Below are 19,708 nucleotides of genomic sequence, written 5' to 3' on the forward strand. Positions count from 1 at the left end.
CTGCACCTCATGTCACCACTGAGAACAATCAATGGCCTAAGGGGTTGCTGGTGAGAGACCAGTGATATCACTCACCTACATCACTAGTGTCCTATCAGCGGCACCTGAGGCCGCAAATTTTTCTCAATGACTATATGAAGCACAGGACTCATGGCAATAAGTGGTCAGCACTAGACTGAATGGACATTAGGGGCATACAATTTTTAATTTTATTTTGCACAGGTGAGTATTCTTTTTTAAATATTATTTTGCAACTCCTCAGGCTGCAACATGGCTTACTGCATTGGACAATCAATTTAAGAGGGTTTATTCACCTTTCTCCTCTAATCTCAACTAATATCTTTAGGATAGGACAGTATTACATCTAGTAGGGTCTGACAGCTAAGACCCCTGCAGATCAGCTTTTCTGGGATGGCACGACTACCAGTAATTTTAACAATTTCAGGAGCCACACTGCTTGCTCGTTGCACAATGTGTAGCAGTGTGTTTAGATACTGCACATCATATGGCGGGTGAGCAGAAAATTTAGGTAATTGATGATGAATCTGACAGAGCCAGGAAAGATGTTTTTTCTTTACTATGTTTTTTTTGTGTTTTATTTGGATGTTAGGTTATTAGACAACTTTGTATTTGAGGACTGCATTGATGAACAGCGTGTTTTTGTTATCAATAAAATGGTTAACAAGGTATGTGTGTTCAGGGTGTAGTTCTATAAATTATTCCTTATATCTGTACATTATTTTGAAACCTTTGTACTACCTTAGCATGGCCACTGTCTGACTTAGTGTTGGCTAATAAAAAGGCTAAGACCAGGGGTGCTTGGAATAGCCGGATATGATCCAATCCCCAACTACCTAGTGTTGCACAGGTATCGGGGTAACGGCAGACTGGTATAATTTAGTTAGAAATGCCCAAAACTAGGCCCAAAACTTCACAACCAAAAAAGGAAGCATAACCTAGAATTGCCAAGGTGGAAAGGAACATGTTTTTGTCCATTTCCAGTCTAATAATAGAAGCCTGTGATCTGATCATACCTGACTCTTCCCAGTACCCCTCATGGAAGTGGGTGCTGAGGTATAAGAAAAGAACAAGAACACAAGAAAGACAGAAGTTTCAAAGAAATACATGAAGAGTCCTGGAGACGCACCATAATAAGTAATACATATTAATAATTCTGCCATATCCCATTCTCCAGAATACAGTTCTGGCTAAAAGTTTTTAGTTTTCACTAAAAATTAACTTTAGATGACTTTGTAGCCCTTTGCTTAGGTAAGATAATGGAGGTGTATGGCAGTATATTACACCTGTCAGTTGTACAGCCAGCCTATTAGACTGTACTGAAACTAGAGCTTCCTCATGACTGTAATGTGATCTGATGCAGCCGGCCACTGCTATATTATGTGGGAGTCCTCGCACATCACGGCGTGACTGTCCATAGAAGTGGAGCAGCTCTCACCACACACCGTCCGCCTCCTCCTCCCTCCTTCCCGCTGTCCCTGTCCGTCTCTCCTCCTCCCCCAGTAGTAAGGGAGCTGCCGGCGCTGCTAGGAAGGGGAGTGTGCGCGGCTCAGGCTGCAGCCTCCCCTCTTCATGCCTATTTTAGTCACGTCTTCCCGGCCACTCGTCAGCTCCTCAGTGACAAACTTTCCCGGGACGGCCGCTCTGCAGAGCCAGGTAAGAAGCGGGGTCGGCGCTGAACTTCCCTCACACTTGGTGTCACCTCCCGGCAGCGCTGACACTCCATTCCCTGTGCTGGAGATGCGCTGACACTGTGTATCACACATGCAGCTGAGGTGTCATGAGCTCTTTCCTCATTTAGTCAGTGACAGGTGTATGGACGGGGCTCCCCTGGGTAAACTCCAGGATTGCTACCTAGGTCATCCCCCAGTCCCTGGTGACAGCTAACCTTGGAGGAGCAGAGCTTCCTTATCTCAGCTGCAGAGAGATGGTGAGTGGCTTTCCCTGGCTCTGGGCACTGGCAGGGGTCTGGATCTGGATTACATAGACAGGATTATCACTGGGCATATTGTTTTGGGGGATTGCTTCTGACAGTGCATTACTACATGCTTTATCACATAGAGAAGGCTCCAAACACTGGCAAATTCATTGTTCTGGGAGGGAAATGTTACCAAATACTTGTTTCCATGTTCCTGATGTAACAAAGATAAAACCTAGGCATAAGAAGGATTTCCCCAATATGGGACCCAGGACAGAGGGTGCCCAAAGGAAATGTAAGAAATGTCCCCCAGTTAAAAACCAGAGCTTTAAGCTGAGACAAGCCATTCAGCAGTCTTCATGGTCAGCTCTAGCTGTGACAGTCACCTGTCTGTACCTTGCTTTGGCTGTTGGACTCTCTTGTCTGGTTAGAGGTCTCTTTCCAGAGCTCCTTGAGTCCTGAATGGGGTTCCCCAGATCTCAGGAACAACAAGGAAGGTACAATGATACCCAGCTGCAAAAAGATGCCTTGTAAAGCAGTAGGTGTATCTTATGATAACGCTGGATAAGAGTTATACATCTGCTTTACCCACCACTACACCAAGCCTTGATGCAGAATGACATTAGGGGTTCCACAAGAGTAGAAACATTTTGTCATGGGTTTCCCAGCTTTATCAGTCAGTAAGCGGACGGACATAACACGCTTGACAGACGCACAGATAAACTGATAACTGCATATCATATAATACTTATATTTTTTGCAGATTGATCATTTTATGGGGTTGAGTGGTATTAGTCTTCATTATCAGTTTCCCTATGATATGTTTTATTATTGTGGTTACTGGAGTATGATATGAAGCTGAGTTTAACACAGTTGTATGGCAAAAAAGTTAACCTTTGAGGGGCCACACGGTGGCTCAGTGGTTAGCACTGCAGCCCTGCAGCGCTGGAGCCCTGGTGTTTAAATCCCGCCAAGGGCAAAAAAACATCTGCAAGGAGTTTGTATGTTTTCCCCGTGTTTGCATGGATTTCCATCCCATATTCCAAAAAGACATACTGATAGGGAAAAAATGTACATTGTGAGCCCTCTGTAGGGCTCACAATCTACATAAAAAAAAAAAAAAAGTTAACCTTTGTGTTGTGTCCAATAACAAAGTTAACCATGCCACATCAGACATACCATAAAAGTAATGCCCAGGGAATAATGAAGGCATAGCTGGTGGCAAACGGCCACATGTAGTAGCCGGGATGTAGCTTAAAACCACACATTCATTTAGTGTTATGGTTTTCACCTTACTTGCTAATGACTGTATGATTTTGCAGTATCTATATATTTACCCTCAAAACCAAATATGCTGTAAAGAAAAATCTCAGTATATATATATTTTTTTACATTTTTGGCCAGTTGGTAAATTTCTGACCAGATGCTACATACCATATAGCTATTTCAATCCATTGTTATATCACATATTTTGCAGTCCATATCAGTATTGAGTCCTAGCAGGAAAATGGATAGGAATAGGATCTGTTTTGAATCTTGATCCTGGGCTTACGGCCCTCTACATGGACCAGTGATATTACATGGTTGTATGTACAGGGCCATAAGAAAATAGTAGGATAGTGTGCTAACATAGCTAGCACTCACTCACATTAAGTGAGTTAGACTAGCATAGAGAAACTGAACTCCAGTTTATACAGCAGACACTATAGGATCCTTAGTGTCTAGTGATGTAACAGTGGCCCCAAGCCATTAGTAGCTGCTACTTGTGACCAACATCTCTTGGATACATACAGATTTATTACATTTGATGCTAGGTTCACACTATTGTCTGTCTGTTGTTCGGGTTAGTTGGGGGGCCTGAGCAATGGAGAGGCGGACAGCGAAACAGCAGTAACACATGGAGCCCAGCAAACCCCATTCTCTATAATGGGGTCTGTTGGGTATCCATTGTTAAAAAACTGAAACCAGTGAAGGAAAAAGTCCTCCATGCAGGAGACTCCACCACACACTTGGTTTTAAAACTGATCAAACATTAGGATAATAGCAGAGAGTTCTGTGAAGTATTACAGCGGTCCTCTTATACATTGGACCTCATTCACATGTCCATGTTTATCATGGACTGAATGTGCGCCAATACATTTTAATATTCTGTGGAGACATCTATTTGCTGACAGTGAAAGCCTATTAAAATCTGTGTGTCTGTGAAAATTACAAACAGCACATGAATGCCGTCTGTGTGTTATCTGTTTTTCACAGACCCAGAGACATAGAAAAGTATAGAAGATAAAAGAAAAAAAAAGTTGATCTGTTTTTCATGGACGTGAAAAACTGATCAATCACAGACAACCTACAATCCAAAGGTGCGCAGGATCATGAACAGCCCGTGATGGCTTTAAGGTTTTACTGAAAAAAAGTGACGCCAATCACCATCTGTTCTGGGTATTATGCTGCATTATTATATATAAAAGTTTACATCTGCATGAACAGATCAAATGGGGTTTGAGGGATCCCATTTACTATTATGGTGTCTTTGAGGTATCTAATATGGTACCTGTCAGGCTGGGTTCACATCTGCGTAGGAGACTCCATTGGTGACTTTCGCAGAGACCACCGAAAATCCGCTCTGAAAAGATCAAGCATGGATATAGTCAATGGGGTCCGCCAGGCTCTATGTGTAACCACTGGGTGAACCTATTGTCATTTTTCTGGATGAAAAAGTCCTTCAGGCAGGACTTTTTTCTCTGAAATTTTAATGGACTTTGTGACATAGACTTCTAACAGAGCTTTGATGTGAACCTAACCATATGTGTATGCAATATTATATAAGTTTAGTCCTCTATGCTCAGTGCTGTATTTAGAAAGTATGTCAGGCAGTGCCTTGTCATCACACCACACATTTCTCTGTGTAAAGTGATCTGTGTACAGACATGCCAATCTACAGTGGTCGCTGATTCAGAGACATGCTGGATATTGCACAGTAATTTATAAGACAATTCTGGACAGAGTGCCCTTTTTTATTTATTTTTATTTTTTTAGAGGGTCTAACAGCATAATTTTGTTAAGTATGTCACTTTTATAGATTTAGAGACATCTTATGCATCCTACTTGAGCCGCAGAAGCAGTGCTCCCAGAGCTAGGGACCTACCCCCAGTACACCAACTGCATCATTTGTATAAGATTTCAAAGTTGTTTTTCTCCAAATTTACAAAAGTGACATACATAACAAAGGTATGTTGTTTGTCACCGTAAGGGTATGTTCATACGGCGGAAAATGGATTCTGCGTGTGAACATACTGAGCAACTAGCCGCGACGGAATGCTGATGCAGTGCACTGGCATCCCACTGCGGCATTCCACTCCGGATTAGGCCCGAATGAATGGGCCTAATCGGGAGGGAGTCTTGTGCCGCCGAATCTGCGGCAAAATAGGGCATTTCGCTTCTTTTTTCCACTATTAGCTAGCGGAAAAAAGAAGCGAGGGGCTCCCATTGAACTCAATGGGAGCCATTTTTGGCAGCAGATTTTGAGGCGGATTCCAAAATTCACTGCCAAAAAACTCAGTGTGAATATACCGTACCCTAATGTGATCTGTAGTGTGGTGAAGTTGTATATCCCTGGGATGGTGGTAGACTCAGCAGAAATAAGTAAGACTTCTGCCTTTGTTCTGTGCCCTGGGTATCTATCTATCTATTTATCTATCTATCTATCTATCTATCTATCTATCTATCTATCTATCTATCTATCTATCTATCTATCGCATCATTGTGAATTGTTTTATTCAGAATAAACATCATAGTACATTATTACTGCAAGGGCTTGTTCATTCTACGAAAAATGGAGAAGAATTTGAGGCGGACATCTTCCTCATATGCCTCTTCATTTTCCACTCCCTATGGCAGACAGGCCTGATCAGTGGAAAGTCTCGAGCCCTGAACTCTTCAGCAAGATCAAGAAGGAGATTTTTTTCAAACAGTGGCATATTCTGCGCTGTGAATGGGACTTTACAATATTTAACAGTCACATTTATTTCTATAGTAACACTTAAAACATTATTATTATTATTGTTATTATGCTGTCCGCTCTGTCCTCTGTTTATCAGCTGCTGAGAACAGCTGATCAGTGGGGATGCTGGCATTCAGACCTCTACAGATCTGGTAATGATGACCTATCACTATGAGTAGAATTTGCAGAAATCTCTGCAACAAATCTGCCACTCAAGAATTGCTTCTTTTTTATTTATATTCATCAAAATCCAGTTCTGCAGCAGTTTAGGTGTATATGGTCACAAAGCTTTTAATATACCTTTAATTACAGTTAAAGCTGCATTATTCCAGATATACCGCTAATTCATTAGCAGGCTGTGGAGAAGTATTATACAACCTAACGCCCCAATTTTTGTGGATGTATAGTGAAGGAAATAAGTATTTGATCCCTTGCTGATTTTGTAAGTTTGCCCACTGACAAAGACATGAATTGTCTATAATTTTAAGGGTAGGTTAATTTTAACAGTGAGAGATAGAATATAAAAAATAAAATCCAGAAAATCACATTGTGTAAATTTTATAAATCTATTTGCATTTTCCATAGAGAAATAAGTATTTGATCCATCTGACAAACAAGATTTAATACTTGGTGGCAAAACCCTTGTTGGCAAGCACAGCAGTCAGATGTGTTTTGTAGTTGATGATGAGGTTTGCTTACTTGTCAGGAGGAATTTTGGTCCACTCCTCTTTGCAGATCATATCTAAATCATTAAGATTTTGAGGCTGTCGCTTGGAAAAATTGAGCTCTTTGGCATTAACTCAACTTGCCGTTTTTGGAGGAAGAGAAATGCTGCCTATGACACTGTATGCCCGGGCTGTAGAAAGGGTTCACAAATTATGAATCATGTCCTATATTTGTCCACGTTTGCAGCACAGACAAGTTTAGTGGACCTATAGAAGTCATTTTGCGGATCCATGATTGCAGATGACATATTGGCACATTTTTTTGCGGATTGCTGATCAGTATTTGTGGACAGTAAACAACTACAGTCATGTGTACGTAGCCTGAATACATTAGGTATTATGATATTTTTGTACATGGGCACATTTATAAAAGAAAAGACTGATACTTCCCGCTGTTATATCCACTGCGAACTGTAACTGCATTAAAACTTGCATGCCTGGATCCAACCTAGGACCAAAATGTATAAAGCATAAGCCTGGTAATTGTATCCTGAATCCAACCTAAGGCCATTATGTATAAAGTATAAGCCCGGTAACTGTATCCTGCATCCTACCTACGGCCGACATGTATAGAGCATGGGCCTGGTAATTGTATCCTGAATTCAACCTAAGGCCATTATGTATAAAGCATAAGCCTGGTAACTGTATCCTGTATCCTACCTAAGACCGACATGTATAAGGCATGGACCTGGTAATTGTATCCTGAATCCTACCTACGGCCGACATGTATAGAGCATGGGCCTGGTAATTGTATCCTGCAACCTACCTAAGTCCGACATGCCTAAAACATGGATCTGGCAACTGTATCTTGAATCCAACATAAGGCCGGCATGTATAAGCCATGGGCCTGGTAATTGTATCCTGAATTCATCCTAAGGCCAACATGTATAAAGTATAGGTCTGGTAATTGTATCCTGCATCCTACCTAAGTCCGACATGTATAAAGCATAGGCCTGGTAATTGTATCCTTCAACCTACCTTAGTCCGAAATGTCTAAAACATGGATCTGGCAACTGTATCCTGAATCCAACCTAAGACCGACATGTATAAAGCATGGGCCTGCTAATTGTATCCTGAATTCTTTCTAAGGCCGACATGTATAAAAAATAGGCCTGGAAATTGTATGCAGTTTTGAATGTTTCTGCAAACCTTCTAGTATTTGTGAATGAATAATAAATGAGGAAGATTGAAGGAAATGGTAGAAGAGCAGCCAGTAATACTACGTATCACAGTCTTCTGCTGTATTTGATACTTTAAGTGCATGACATCGGTCATAGGCCTGCAGTAATGGCTCACTAAGCCTATTTTCAGCACGTAGTGGTAAACAAGGCCTTCTGAGTCCTACTTCATTTCTTTATTATGGCATTATTTTTTTTATTACTATTAGTTCTTAACTTGGTCCTGTGAATCTAGGAACAGATCATTTAAGACTGGTTTGCTTTATAAGCCCATAGCAAAGTCAGTCTATCATATAGAAATTAGATTTATGGAACCTGATGGAACCAGAGTATTAAATATGGGGAATTATTGGGTGGTTTTATAGAGAGATTAGGTTAGATTCAGACTTTGCATTGTAGTGAAGGTCAAATATCCCAAAATCTGTGGCCTAAACATAAAAGCAAAGCCACAAGTACTGTTTTGTAGGGATGACAGCTAGATTTTTTTAAAAAAATGTATAGCATATGGACATAGTCATGTATAACACCGCTGTAGGAGACATATCTGTTTCTGTTCTGTATGGAAACTAGTTATTTTTTATCAATCCTGGGCAAAGCAGATGGTACTGAGATGGTACCCGATTTTCGTTGTTATATAATGCCAATTGCAGCATGGATAGTAAGTATTAAAAAAAAAGTTATATAGACTATGGCATTTTTCTCTACATTTTGCTGTTCCATGGAGACATTTCTGATGGTGACCCAGTTAATCTTAGCATCAATTATCCTACATTATTTTTAACATTGAAATGAATAGAGGAACTGATGGGCATGTAAAGCAGCCATTGGCAACTATTTATTTGACTAGGTTGGTTTGTTCAGTATATGCATGAAATACTTGCAAACGCTATTTGTATGTATAAGATGACATAACAAATTCATATGAACTTTTATTATTCATTTACAGAAGTGTATATTCTGAGCTTCTCAAATCCTTTTCCACCAGCCAGTGCTGGCAGTGGTTATTGAAATTCAACACTGTACTCCCATAAAATTCTAGGTTTCAAAAAGAGATTTTTTCATTATTATTTTACTGCTATCTAATTTATTATTAACTCGCTAACAGAATTACAGAAAATATTCTCACCAAACATCACAATAAACATATTTTCTTAAAGCAGATCCCTGTCACCACCTTCATTTTATGGGTGCACCTTCACTAATTTCAACACATTTGGAATTTTTGAGCAATCAGTGCAGTTAGTTTTGGTGTCTGATCTTTTACCTAGTGTCAGGTGGGGGGAGTCCGGCTTGACCCAGTGCTCCAATCAGAGGTGGACATTGTTGGAGCTCTGGATCACACCCCCTTGCCTACTGCTGACACTACAGATGCTAAATAACATATGATACACCAAAATTAACTACACTCATTGGGCAGGGCTAGAAAAAAAATTCCAACTGTGGTTTAACCAGCAGAGCAGCACCTATTGAATGATGTAAAGAGCTGGTGAAAGGTCCACTTTAAAGGGATTCTACCATTAAAACCTTTTTTTTTGTGTGTGGATAAGACATCGGAATAGCCTTTAGAAAGGCTATTTGTCTCTTACCTTTAGACGTGGTCTCTGCTGCGCCGTTCCTTAGAAATGATTTCTCTCGCAGCGATTGGGGCGGGCCCCAGCGCTCAAACAGCGATGAGGGCGTTCCCACCGCTGCCAGAGAATTGTCTCCAGCGCCACCTCCTTCTTCGTCCGCAGTGTCATCTTCAATGTCTTCTTCCGGCGCAGGCTCGTAACTTCTAAAAGTTGGTCAAAAGCCAAAAAGTTGCTCAAAAGCCAAAAGACCCTTGGATCTTTTAGTGTGTGTCTGCCATAGGTGTCCCCACAAGTAAAAGGACTTGCTTGGCACACCAGTTGTTTCCCACTTGAGATTGCCTCAGGATCTGTCACATGGCAGACAGTACAATTCCTGGATACTCAATTGGAATTTATTTCATAAGTGGTACTTGTTTTGAAAAGGTTGAGAAACACTGCTGTAGACCAACTCCTCCTTAGTATGTTCTTCTCTGTCTGCCTCACAGACACTGATCTTTCTTGATTATGATCATATTTCTCAGACTACACTTTCAGTGTATCATTTGCGGGCTCTGTTTCTTCCCCTCTTCCACTTACTGTTGGGGTTCCTTAAGACTCAGTTCTAGGTCTCCTCATCTTCTCTCTCCACACAGCCTGTATTGGACAAACCATCAGTAGATTTGGCAATCTTTATGCTGATGATATGCTCGCTGCTTTTGAGTTATGTTTACCCCCATATCCAATCACTAATACACTCATGTCATCTGCACCTCAAAAACCTCTCCAGAATCCGCATTTTCCTTTCCATTCAAATATTAAAGACATTTACTGTCTCCCTGATTCACTCTCAACTTGACTACTGTAACTCCCTTCTAATTGATCTTCCTCTCACTAAATTCCCCCCTCTAACAGTCTCTTCTGAATACCAGTCGTTGCACTGGTTGTGTATTCACTATAGAATACAATCTAATAAGCAGAGGTTCAGTAGTACTTATAATTAGAGATGAGAGAACAGTAAAATGATCGTGGTTCGATATTCGTTTCGAGTAGCCCCTCAATATTCGACTACTCGAATCAAATATTGAACCCTATTATAGTATATGGGGGGAAAATGCTCGTTTCAGGGGTAGGCAACATTCGATCAAATTATACTTACCAAGTCCACGAGTGAGGGTCGGGCTGGATCCTCCAAGAAGTCTTCTTCTTGCAGCGTCCCCGCGGCATCTTCCTGCTCTGAATTCACTCTGCCAGGCATCGGGCATGGGCAAAGCCGACTGCACATGCCCGCACTACAAGCGGACATGTGCAGTCGGCTCTGCCCAGCCCCGATGTCTGGCAGAGTGAATTCAGAGCCGGAAGACGCCGCGGGGAAGCTGCACGGAGAAGACTTCTAAAGGTAGGAAAAGAACCAGCGTTGATTGGCCGACTGTATAGCATTCGGCCAATCAATGCTGGTTCTGCATCGAACTTTTACATTCGAATAGCGAGTGGTACTCGATCGAGTACGAGTATTTTGAATACTGTAGTATTCGATCGAATACCTACTCGATCGAGTACTACTCGCTCATCTCCACTTATAATGGAAAGGATAATAAAACAGGCAGTGGGAAATCAAGGGGACTTGATTGTAGGAGCAGATTGACTATATCCTTTCTGTGATCTATATCCCATAAATTAGCTCCTCTCCTAACAAGTACAGTCCCACATGCTCTCCCTATATGTCCCCATTACAAATACTCCATTTTCCAATGCGTTTCATGTTCCACAACTACAGAGGGGCTATCTTCAAGGGATTTTTATGTATACTCTCAGTGGAGAGAAAAAAACAGTGCATAACTGCTCAAAACCTAAACTTTGGGTGAGCACTAGGGCACAGGTCTATGAGTACAATGCTCAACCCTATTTTCAGGGGAGCTGTACTGTCAGTGGCTTACAATCCAGTCCCCTTGAATTCCCACTGCCTCTCAGCAGGATCGGGAGAGACCATTCCCTCTTTTTTTTACGAGCACAGTTTGTTTTGTGCACTCTATAATAGTCCTTGTTGTATTTCGTACATGTGACTTTGGATTCCACTGTTAGCAAATTATGTAGTAAAAGTTAAGTTTTAAGTAGTACTTATAATCTGTCCACAAGACTTTTTCCCAGGATTTTGGCTTACTCATGTACATTTTGCCAAACTGCAGTCTAGCTTTTTTATGCCTCTGTGTCAGCAGTGGGGTCCTCCTGGGTCTCCTGTCATAATGTTTTATTTCATTTAAATTTCAATGGATAGTTCACGCTGCCACTGATGCACCCTGAGCCCGCAGGACAGCTGGTAAAAATTTATGGTAAAAATGACGTTACCTGTATTCTGTGGGTCAGTTCAATTGCGGCAATACCAAATTTACAGGCTGCCACCCTCTGATGACGTTCTGGAGGAAGGCAATCGAGAAAAAATGGCAGCGGTGAAGTCGTGTTTGTCCGCAGCATCTAAAGTGTAACCATCTGTGATTGGTGTTGGTACCTGCCATGTGTGGAGAGGGCTCAGCTCCTGAGCCCTCTCCATACACCCCTTCACACCTAATCACGTACATGTACGTGATTTTGCGTGAAGAGGTTATAGACAAAAATGTTGCCAAACAAATCAAAAGTTTAGTTACACTTTAATGCATAATTTTAGTCTTTTTGGTTTTCATTAAAAAAAAAATGGCAGGATGATTCATTATGATCCATTCAGTTCACTACATAGTTATCAAGAATTAAATAGCAAACACAGCTTTATAGAAATAGAGAGATAATTGCTCAACGTCACACAGAATTATAGGAAACGTCATCACAGAATATGCAAATGTGCATGCTATAATGTTATTGCTGAGAGATCTTCCTGTATAGCTCCTTGGTATAGTACTCAATAGATGCCCCAGAAATAAATAAATAGACTCAATAGATGCCCCAGCCTGACAGTAAAGAAAGGAAATCTATGCTCTGTATTAGCAGGCGTTGATCTTTACCATTTCTTCCCACATTGGACTTGCACATTTAAGAGTTAAAATTTGAAATGTCATGCCAAAAATAAGTATAAAATGGAACGTTTTATCATAATATAGATAACATATATGGGTAAATAAGGACCCTTATTTAAAAACAGACTTTCGTTGGTAGTCTGGTTTAGCTAGTGATGGGATGTATCTTGTATTGATATATTCATGGAAACATGGATTCCAGAGAATACGTCTCGCAAATTTAATATGCATAGGTATGTTGATTCAGGTCCAATAATAAAGAATAAAAAAGAATCAAGATATAGAATCTGTCAGTGGGTTAGGTACACCAGTGCGGAAATTGTCTTGATATCCTAGGTAAATCATTGGTATCTTCTGAGGAGCTAAATATCCAATCTCACTGCAGTAGTGAATCCCTAACAGTAAGTTCACACGGGGTTTTTTGGTCAGGATTTTGAGGCCATATCCACCTCAAAATTCTGACCAAAAAGACGGCTCCCATTGAAATCAATGGGAGCCGGTCAGTTCTTTTTTCCGGGAGTCAGTTCTTCCGGTTCCTGGAAAAAAGAAGCGACATGCTCATTCTTCAGGTTGATTCACCTCGCGATTCCGCCTGAGGACACTCCCTCCTCCTGACTAGGCCCATTCATTGGATCTAATCCGGAGTGGAGTGCGCAAATGGATGCCGGTACAGTGCATCAGCATTCAGTTGCGGCTGCCCGTTTTTTGGTCTGGAACCTGAGACGCCCTCCGCCTCAAGTTCCAGACCAAAAAACCCCGTGTGAACCTGGCCTACCAGTCCAGGTTGCCTACTGAAAGCTGCCCTACAAGAAACCCCACAGCAACACAGATCCTGTATGATAACCCCTAAGAATCTATTACCTGCTGAGGAAGGAAAACGATCTGAAACAACGACCTAATGGTAAATCCCAGACTTGAAATAGAACCCCTCTAAAAAGCTGCTGAAACTCTCATTTCCTCAGACACTATGCTAGTTCATCGGGGAGCAACAGAGAAATGTACTGACATACAGTATTTTGGCAATGGCACCATTTCACAGCAGTGTTTCTCCAATTAAACCCTAGACTGCGCCCAATGAGACAGGTTGGTCCACCTGGTGATCTACTTTGTAGTGACTTTATTAGAAAACCCAATATTGTTATATGTTGTCTGCCACTGAACTACTGTAATTGCTGTTTTATTTTTTTGTTATTTTATAGACTATTTCAGAATATTAGCTAGATGTATTTTACATACTGTTGTCTTTCAGATGTTTGTGATGATTATCAGTCTATACATGTCATATTACATTAATTCACTGAACATTTCCCCGTTCAGTTTTCAAAAGGTTCCATAGGGTTCATTGAATCTTTATATCAGGCACTGAACACAATTGCAATGAGATATCATGGGTGCAGGTAGGTCTACCATGTACTGGTACTATAATGCTTAAATAAATCACTTTACTTCACAGTATCTTCAGCTTTCATGGATATTTCAATTAAACTTTCACCCTACAATTTGTCTAACATGATTATATTAGATGGGTTACTGTAAATTAACACATACAGGGTTTCTAATCAAGACAGGTTAGCAAACCCTATGTAGTAGTGTATTATGGTGCATATTTGATGTTGTGCATGTGTTATTGACCCCTATATTGTTTTGCGTTGATTGCTGTGTTTTCTTGCATATGCATCATGCAAAACAGGTTTTTTTGTTAATCTTAGTTTATTGAAATTTGTCAAATTTTTACAGCAAATATCAATGCAAAACAAGACAGGTGACAAACTGCAGTATTCAAATCAAAAAAATACAGGTCATTATTTTTGTAAACCTGCAAGTAGGATTGTAAGACAAGTAAAAAACAAAGGGGCTCTAGAAAAAGAAGAAAAGGGAAAGAAGAAGGAAGGGGAGCAGAGGGATGAAATAAAGAAGGTCGAATTCGGAGAAAGGAAGGGGAAGGAAAAAGGGCATAGAGGTATTGCTGTCAGACGTATACCAAAGGAAGGTCCCGTGGGGGACTGAGTGACTTCCAATGAAGAGGGAGGGGGGTGGGAGGGAGGAGGGTCAGGACGCTATGAGGTAGTGTCATACGAGCTAGTCCGCAGATAAGCAGGCTTTTTGGAAGGTGAGCCGGGGGACCAAATCTTGAGATATCTGTCATGTAAGAAGCTGCTCCAGCTCAGCAGTTCTTTGAATCTAGATATTTGGTCTACTTTATTCATCCACTCGGAGATGGAAGCGTGGAAGGTTGTCTTCAGATGCAGAACAGCTTTTGTGAGCATATGTAAATCGTTGTCAGGAAAATACCATTTATCCAGATTAAATTACGTCTTTCTCCTTTTTTTCTTAGCCAAAATGCAATGCACTTTATTTTAAAAATGTCGCTGTTTTATGAACCTCTGTAAAGTTTCTTCCACTAGGTGTCTCCCTCCTTCCTAATTTGCTGATCACTCTTTGTTACTACATAATATCCATCTTTAGAAACCAACAGGCTCAGGATGGAACACAGTAAAGGTGAGGGGCATTTCTCTCATCATGTTTACATACAGATCTGCCTCTGTGCTCCCTGCCATTTCACTGCTCAGAGAGGAGTCTGTAGCTGCACAGGGGGTGTAAATAGGGCCTAAGTATAGCTAGCTGCTTGTGTTATTGCTGATGCAATGTTAGCCGTACACAGCAAGCATACTACCTGATTGTGCTCAGATTTCACTTATTTGTATCAGGGATCTTTTTAGCTGCATCATAACTTGGATATAGTTTCCAGGATTCTCTCATCTCTCATCTGGGCTTTTCTCATCTGTTTACTATTTTACAGTTACTTCTAGCAGAATTACATGTAAAGAAGATAGTTGTAGTTATAATGGATGGGAGAAGGTAGACTATATTGCACATGTATATACTGTGTATATATATATATATATATATATATATATATATATATATATATATATATATAGCCTATGAGAAGTACAAATTGTGCTGCACTTATAATGGGGCTATTAGCAGCAGAAAAACTCATAGGATGCCATCATACAGGTATATTTGGCCAGAGAAAAGATTTCCAAACAAGACCCTGCAGATTTTTTAACTTTTCATGAAAACTCAGGTTCCCTTTCAGTTATTTCGCTGATTGAATAACACTCTATTTCTTTTGAGAACTTGTAAATAGTCATTATAGATCATTAAAAAATGTTTCTTTAAGCTATAATCTTCACATTTGGATTAATTTGCTACCTAAATGTCAGTGCTGTTGGGAAAAACATTATTGGTATATAAAACATTATAAATCAATCTCACCAGGAAGTACAACAGTACTTTATGAAGGTTAGGGCCAAGCAGATAGTTGTACATGTCTCTTGGCTCTCATGAAAGAAGGGTTTTCCTTGCTGAAATAACAGCTGATTTCACGGTCATCCTCTGCCAGCCCACAGCAGGAGGTTCAGCTCCTTTGTAAGGAAACCAGTGAACAAAATGTTCATGTCACTGGAGCTTAAAGGAACATTTCAATTCAACTTTCTAACCCCTGCAGATGCTTAAAATAACAAACTAACTAAGCATAGCCAAATCTCTGTTCCTCACCTCTGGCTGAGGAATCAGTGCAGAAACTTCATTCAGTGGCATTGCCGTTGGTTGTTGATATTCCGCCCACACATGAACTCGTCAGCCAATCAGTGGCTGTTTAAACGGAGCAACAATGCTCAGCCACTGATTGACTGTATTGCTCATGTGTGGGCCAAAGGTCAGGACAACCGGAGACCTGAATGGAACCTCTCTTGTGGATTGTGGAGAGGTGAATATGCAGAGTTTATTATTTTAGCCCCTCTCTGTGTTTGCAGCTCTCAGGGAGGAAGGGGGAGTGAGCTTGCAAACGAAACATCACATCAGCATGTGACCTCAGATATGGGAGTGATTTATTTATTTTTATTCATTTTTATTGATTTCATTTTGCAAGGCATAGTGGAGAAGAGAGACGCACACAGAGAGTGAGAGCAGGGAAATGAATCATGGGAAATGTAGTTTGTCCACAGATACAGTGCATGTAAATAACAGTGATACAAGAAGCAGCATGTAAAATAAACCAATGCTGGTTTCTGTTGACAAAATCCCTTTAAACATCAGAAATAAGAATAATTCACTTTTTAAGGTCCTTTGTCCACACTCACTTATAATTCCAGTCCCAGTAGTTTCCTAATTATGAGTGAACATGTTCTTACCTTTCAATTTATTCCCCTGGTGTGAAGGATCTCGCCTCGCCAAAGCCACTTTGACCCAGCCTCTGACCTACCTGGCCTTGCCACGGGCAAAACTGTGATCACCTTCTTACCTTTACCGTTCGCTCTCACCCTGAGAGAGGAACCGGGTCTTATAGGATAATATGAAACGAGCTTTCTAAAGTTTTATATTTATTAACCCAAGAGGGTCGATACTAGACAACCAACATACATAGAGGTATACAGTCCTATGAAAAAGTTTGGGCACCCCTATTAATCTTAATCATTTTTAGTTCTAAATATTTTGGTGTTTGCAACAGCCATTTCAGTTTGATATATCTAATAACTGATGGACACAGTAATATTTCAGGATTGAAATGAGGTTTATTGTACTAACAGAAAATGCGCAATATGCATTAAACCAAAATTTGACCGGTGCAAAAGTATGGGCACCTCAACAGAAAAGTGACATTAATATTTAGTACATCCTCCTTTTGCAAAGTTAACAGCCTCTAGTCGCTTCCTGTAGCTTTTAATCAGTTCCTGGATCCTGGATGAAGGGATTTTGGACCATTTCTTTCTACAAAACAATTCAAGTTCAGTTAAGTTTGATGGTCGCCGAACATGGACAGCCCGCTCTCAAATGATCTGAAAACAAAGATTGTTCAACATAGTTGTTCAGGGGAAGGATACAAAACGTTGTCTCAGAGATTTAACCTGTCAGTTTTCACTGTGAGGAACATAGTAAGGAAATGGAAGACCACAGGGACAGTTCTTGTTAAGCCCAGAAGTGGCAAGCCAAGAAAAATATCAGAAAGGCAGAGAAGAAGAATGGTGAGAACAGTCAAGGACAATCCACAGACCACCTCCAAAGAGCTGCAGCATCATCTTGCTGCAGATGGTGTCACTGTGCATCGGTCAACTATACAGCGCACTTTGCACAAGGAGAAGCTGTATGGGAGAGTGATGAGAAAGAAGCCGTTTCTGCACGTACGCCACAAATAGAGTTGCCTGAGGTATGAAAAAGCACATTTGGACAAGGCAGCATCATTTTGGAAACAAAAATTGAGTTGTTTGGTTATAAAAAAAGGCGTTATGCATGGCGTCCAAAAAGAAACAGCATTCCAAGAAAAACACATGCTACCCACTGTAAAATTTGGTGGAGGTTCCATCATGCTTTGGGGCTGTGTGGCCAATGCCGGCATCGGGAATCTTGTTAAAGTTGAGGGTCGCATGGATTCCACTCAGTATCAGCAGATTCTTGTTCAAGAATCAGTGACGAAGTTGAAGTTACGCTGGGGATGGATATTTCAGCAAGACAATGATCCAAAACACCGCTCCAAATCCTCAGGCATTCATGCAGAGGAACAATTACAATGTTCTGGAATGGCCATCCCAGTCCCCAGACCTGAATATCATTGAACATCTGTGGGATGATTTGAAGCGGGCTGTCCATGCTCGGCGACCATCTAACTTAACTGAACTTGAATTGTTTGTCCAAAATACCTTTATCCAGGATCCAGGAACTGATTAAAAGCTACAGGAAGCGACTAGAGGCTGTTATCTTTGCAAAAGGAGGATGTACTAAATATTAATGTCACTTTTCTGTTGAGGTGCCCATACTTTTGCACCGGTCAAATTTTGGTTTAATGCATATTGCGCATTTTCTGTTAGTACAATAAACCTCATTTCAATCCTGAAATATTACTGTGTCCATCAGTTATTAGATATATCAAACTGAAATGGCTGTTGCAAATACCAAAATATTTAGAACTAAAAATGATTAAGATTAATAGGGGTGCCCAAACTTTTTCATAGGACTGTATGCTATCGAATACAAGCTTATATGGGTACAGAAAGGTATGTTACAGTGCAATAACATAAAAAGAATAAAAGATTAGAAGCAGAAATATAATACCCAGTTGGGTCTCCGGAGTTCACCTCATAAAATCCAGGGCACAGTCCTTTAGAGTCCATAAGTAGTTACAGTCCTTAAGTAATCCTTAGGTGGTAAGGGGTTGACTACCCCATTAGCAGAATAGTTCAGGGTGCATGGTATCTCCATAGGCAAGATAGACCTTAGTCCAAGGGATTAGCTTCCACGGCATCACAGCACTTCATGACACATCCCAGCAGTCCAGGAAGAACAACAAGACCCTGGAGTCTTGTCATGTGTGACAATATATCTCCAATAGCTCCCTCCCACGATGAGGTCAGCAAGGTGGGCAGCTATCCCCCTCACCTTGTAGCAGTATGAGTATATACGGTCATAACTCTTTGAAAGTCTCCTATGGAGTCAGCTTGTCTGCTAAAAGGTGATAGCAAGCCTCTCAATCCACTGATCCCAGACACCCCCTGCTAAGAATAATGAAGTTAGCACAATCATGACAATGCTGTGCCCAGGTTGAGACAAAGGGATGAGCAAGCTACCTCCAGGGAGGAATTAGGCTTGGACAATTGGACACTATCTCTGGCATCTTGCTAATCAGGTCGAGTAAAATAACAAGGCAAAGGGGAAATATATCTGAGAAAGCAGTGAAAAAAAACATAACTCTGGGCCATTCATCACCCCTGGTATAATGCATTTAATTAAAATCCACATTGCCATATGTAGAATTTGTGTTTTATGATGGGGTCTGATTTATTATTTGAGATCAGGCAGTTCTATAATTGTAATTTTAGATACATTGAAGTAGCTCCTTTTCTTAGAGATCCCTTTTGGCCCCTAAACTATATCTCCTAGCTGATGTCATACCTGTACTCCCCCGCCCCACTTTAGGCGACATCTTTTGGTATTTCTCCTGTTGGAAGTCCAAAAGCTCAGAACCAGGGGAAGTAAGAGCAATTGGTGTCACCACTGAAAAGTTGATACTGCAAATATGACAGTCCCTGAAATACTTGCTTGCTAAGTGTAGTCTACTGAACAATCATTGCATGAATTGGTTCACAGAGTATGTACATTCAGATTGATATTTTGATACAACTCCATACTTGTTTTACCGAAATCTTGGCTATATACCAATATCCTGATTTAGAAGTTGTAAAAACAGTTATCAAGACATTTCTTATTATCCATGAACAATACAACATGTGACATTTTATAAGGGTTATGGTAACTTGA

General features: G+C 40.7%; 1 protein-coding gene across 2 annotated transcripts in view; it reads left to right on the forward strand.

Moving 5' to 3' along the window:
- Window positions 1–1,549: 1,549 nt before the first annotated feature.
- POPDC3 (popeye domain cAMP effector 3) overlaps window positions 1,550–19,708 on the forward strand; it is a 33,281-nt gene continuing 15,122 nt past the window's right edge. The window contains exon 1 of one of the 2 annotated variants that reach the window (XM_075268167.1): window positions 1,550–1,674. The gene's annotated coding sequence lies outside the window, so the exon portion shown is untranslated. Of the gene's footprint in view, window positions 1,675–1,854; window positions 1,949–19,708 lie in introns of those variants that run through there. The other variant, XM_075268168.1, reaches the window with a different exon arrangement.

The sequence above is a fragment of the Leptodactylus fuscus genome, chromosome 3, assembly GCF_031893055.1.
Source record: "Leptodactylus fuscus isolate aLepFus1 chromosome 3, aLepFus1.hap2, whole genome shotgun sequence".
Taxonomy (NCBI): Eukaryota; Metazoa; Chordata; class Amphibia; order Anura; family Leptodactylidae; genus Leptodactylus; species Leptodactylus fuscus.